The following is a 4,428-nucleotide window of genomic DNA, read 5'->3' on the forward strand; positions in this document are numbered from 1 at the left end:
TGGATTAAATATAGCAGTATGATATTATTCCAGCAACAAATGCTCCTAGCAAGGATGTTGGAAACACGAGGGAGGAACACTAAATGAGTAAATAAGAAGAGGACAGAAGGAAAAGAAACACACATATAGAAATGGGAAGGAGATAGAGAGGAGGAGATAGGAAGGGTGGGAGGAAAAAGAGAGAGAGAGAGAGAGAGAGAGAGAGAGAGAGAGAGAGAGAGAGAGAGAGAGAGAGAGAGAGAGAGAGAGAGAGAGAGAGAGAGAGAATGAGCACAGAACCAGTAATTTGCTTTGTAGTTGCATCTAATATTTGCTAACCTTTTTTTTAAAAAATGCAATCAAGTGACACTTCTTACCACTTTCACATTTCCTGAAAGGCCAGGCTTATAAGGATGGTAAGTTGAAAAAGATTAGGTTTTAGCAAAGACAATTCTTTTACTTAGTCCCACCACTTGCTTCTTCATTCCAGATGTAAAGGACCCCACATGATAAAACATTGTTTATAAAAAAGTTGATCCATTCAAGGTAAGTCACTATCTAGGCAGTGAGAGGAGGAAATAGATTTCTTATACTATTAATTTTTTGTTTATAGATCTGTCACACAGAAGTAACCTCAGATCTTCCTTCTTATTGCATCTTGGCATGCTATTCATTATATGAATTATACAGAATTCTGATCTATTCTTCCAGATTGCTCATGGCTAGTGGATAGTAGGATTCAAGAATAGACTAAATATGGGATGGCACTCTATCTCCCTTGATTACTGTATTGTTTTTTGTCCTTCATCTTTTTAGTTTCTCTCCTTTTAAAATTTGAGCACTCTTTGAGAGCTGACTCATTTCCATCCCAGTTGTCTTTAAATCTTGTCTCTCATGTTAAATCAATCCCAAAATATAGGGTCTTGTTAGATGAGGCATATTTACCTCTTTCTTTTCTCCATTAAGAAAACTGCCCTAACATATCTAACATATATAGGATTGCTTGCCCTCTAGGGGAGGGGATGGAGGGAGGGAGGGGATGGAGGGAGGGAGGGGAAAAACCGGAACAGAAGCGAGTGCAGGGGATAATGTTGTAAAAAAATTACCCTGGCATGGATTCTGTCAATATAAAGTTATTATAAAATAAAATAAAATATATTTAAAAAAAAAGAAAAGAAAATTGCCCTCTGATGTTGATGTTAGGAACCTTCTGAAAAAATGTTACTCTACTTAATTGTCATAAAATTCACCTGGTCTATAATTTACTCTATCAGGGGTCCTCAAACTTTTTAAATAGGGGGCCAGTTCATTGTCCCTCAGACTGTTGGAGGGCCGGATTATAGTAAAAACAAAAACTTTGTTTTGTGGGCCTTTAAATAAAAAAACTTCATAGCCCTGGGTGAGGGGGATAAACATCCTCAACTGCCACATTTGGCCCGCGGGCCGTAGTTTGAAGACCCCTGCTGAGTGTGCAAAAATCCAGATTTGCATAGATCCTAGGTGTAAACCTTATTGCTTTTTGAATCAAAATGGTTGATGCTTTCAAAGAAGGAGTAATCCTGGAAGAGGTGTGGTCACTGCTCTACTGGCCTTTGCTCTGGTCTTTATTCAGAAAGGGCCCCTCTGCAACTACAAGTACTAGCACTCTCTTTGAATCAGAATGATTAATGATATTTATTTTAACAAACATTTGTGATTTCCTTAACTTCTTTTTTTGTTATATACTTGCAAATCATCAAACTTTTATAAACAAAGAAAAAGAGGGTTGCATATAAAATAGGAATCTCTATTACAGCTTTTAGAAAAAAGTATACATTAAATTTAATAATATAGTATCAACCTGTTGTCTAAGTCCTCTTCTGAACTTTTTTTTATTTTCTGGGTTAAAATTTAAGAAATGTGTCATAAATGCCCTTTTTTGGGGGTAGAGGGAATAATCATAATCATTCCCCAAATCTTGTTTCAATCTCTCTCACCAAAAAAAAAAAAAAAAAAAAAAAAAAAAAAAGCCCTGGCTTGTATCAAATAAGTAGTCAAGCAAAATAAATCTGCAAATCGATGCTAGAAAGTAACAGTTGTGGACCTGCTCAGGTGTGGCTCCTAGCCTAAGAAGGCACAATTTTTGAGACTTCAATGTTCAGCAGACCTGATGCTGAGATGCAATGCCTTTAAAATGACAAGGATCTTGGAAGGAAAACTGAGCAAGTTGCTAATATAGGTTCATCTTTTCCTATAGTGCTCTGTGGTTTTTTCCTTGTCTATTAAAGTGTTGATATTATAAACTAGAATGGGAATTGGAAACTACAGGACTTACACAACTTACATTTACCCAAGTTTGGGAAGTTATAATTTGAGTAATGGGTGCTAAAAGTATATACAACAATAATGGATTGGAAAAATCAGCAAACAATAAAAAAAAAAAATTTGAGCATAAAAAGCTACTACAGTGGTAGAGAAGACTGACACACAAACTCAGAAGACAACAATATGAAAACAACTATAAAAAACATCTCAAAAAAAATGCCAGCAAGAATCCTGGAAGAATTAAAGAAAGAGGTAGGACTGGTACAGGGAAAACTGGGAAAAGAAACGAGTATAATACAAGAAAATTATGAAAAGAGGGTCAGTTAGATGGCACAGTGGCTAGAGCTCCAATCCTGGAGACAGGAGAATGTGAATTCAAATCTGGCCTCAGTCACTTGACACAAATGATACCTGGGCAAGTCACTTAACCCCAATTGTCTCACCAGAAAAAAAAAAAAAGAATATTATGAAAAGAGAATTAACAGAAATAGTAGAATTGACAAGAAAGCAGAATCCAATATTGTTTACAAGAGATAGCCTTGAAACAAAAAGACAAACATAAAGTTAAAATAAAAGGCTGGAGCAGAATCTAATGTGTTTCACCTGCTGTTAAAAAAAAAAAAAAAAAGACAGGCATAGCAATCATGATCTTAGACAAAACAAAAGCAAAAACAGATTTAATCAAAAGAGATAATCAGGGAAACCTCAGGTACTATAGACCACAAAGTAATACCATAAATTTTATAGCAAGTTTCTCTGAAAAAGACCTACTTTCTCAAATATATACTAATTATAGATGAGTTAAATTTATAAAAATAGGAGCTAATCCACAAATGATAAAGTCAGAGAATATAAAGAAAGTTTTCATAAGAATCAAAACTATTGATAGTCATGTAAAAAGGCTCTAAATCACTATTGCTTAGAGAAAGACAAATTAAAACACCTCTGAAATATGACCCCACACCCATGAGAAATGACAGGAGAGAAGATTCTAAGACAATAGATTAGGTCAGACAATGTCAAGCTCTTCAGTTTCCCCCCCACAAACAAGGCAAAATAGTGGCTCAGAGTGAACATAGAATAGTAAAAATAAGAGTTGGGGCAGAATAGGATCTACCTGCCACAATCAAAGTCCAAAGAAAGTTGCCAGGACTGAGGTTTGGCCCAAGTGCAGTATAAATATCTTCAGGCTGGCTCCCTTGAAACAGTAAGAGGTAAGCTCTAGAGCTAGATGGGTTGGGAGGTAGCCCAGCCCCAGAAATTTTCAGCTCCACGACAGTGTGGAGAGATCTAAGAGAGGGAAGACTAAGGGAACCTCTGCTAGAAAAGGCCAAGCTGTGCTGCCTAAAGAGGTCCTGGGTGAAAAGGAATCAACCCAGGCCAGATGAGTGTAGAAGCATTGGGGCAGGGAGGAAAACCAGAATAATCAGACTATCTGAAAGCTATGAACAAAAGAAGAATCTTAATACAATAACACAAGAAATAGTTAAAGAAAATTGTCCTGAGGTATTAGAACAAGCAAATAGAAAAAAAAATTCAATAATCATCACCTGAAAGAGATCCTATATGGAAAACCTAGAGGAATATCATTGCCAAATTCCAGAAAATCCACAGGTTAAAGAGAAAAACATTACAAGCAACAAGAAAAAAAATTAAATATGGTAGAGCCAAAATTAGAATGACATAAGCTACATTAAAAGACCATATGTCTTACAACACTATATATCGAAGAGCAAACAAAACTGGATTGTAGTTGAAAATATCATAGCCAGCAAAGTTAAGCATAATCCTCACTGAAGAAAAAATGATATTCAATGAATTGCAAGATTTTCAGGATTTTGTTGCAAAAAGACCTGAACTTAATAGAAAATTTAACATACAAGATCCAAGAAAAATATAAGGTAAATATAAAAAACTAATTACAAGGGACTAAATAAGAACAAACTTTATGTTTACTACATGGAAACATAAATCGTTTTTTGAGCTTATCATTAGTAATTGGGTCATTCAAAAGAAAGACTGAGATAGAGCTGAGCATAGTATAATGTGATTCTAAAAAGCAAAACCATGTAGGAAAAGGTAAAAAGAATAATAAACTTATGCAAATGAGTTACAAGAGGAAGAACTGACATAGAGGAATTAGAT

The sequence above is a fragment of the Antechinus flavipes genome, chromosome 4, assembly GCF_016432865.1.
Source record: "Antechinus flavipes isolate AdamAnt ecotype Samford, QLD, Australia chromosome 4, AdamAnt_v2, whole genome shotgun sequence".
NCBI lineage: Eukaryota > Metazoa > Chordata > Mammalia > Dasyuromorphia > Dasyuridae > Antechinus > Antechinus flavipes.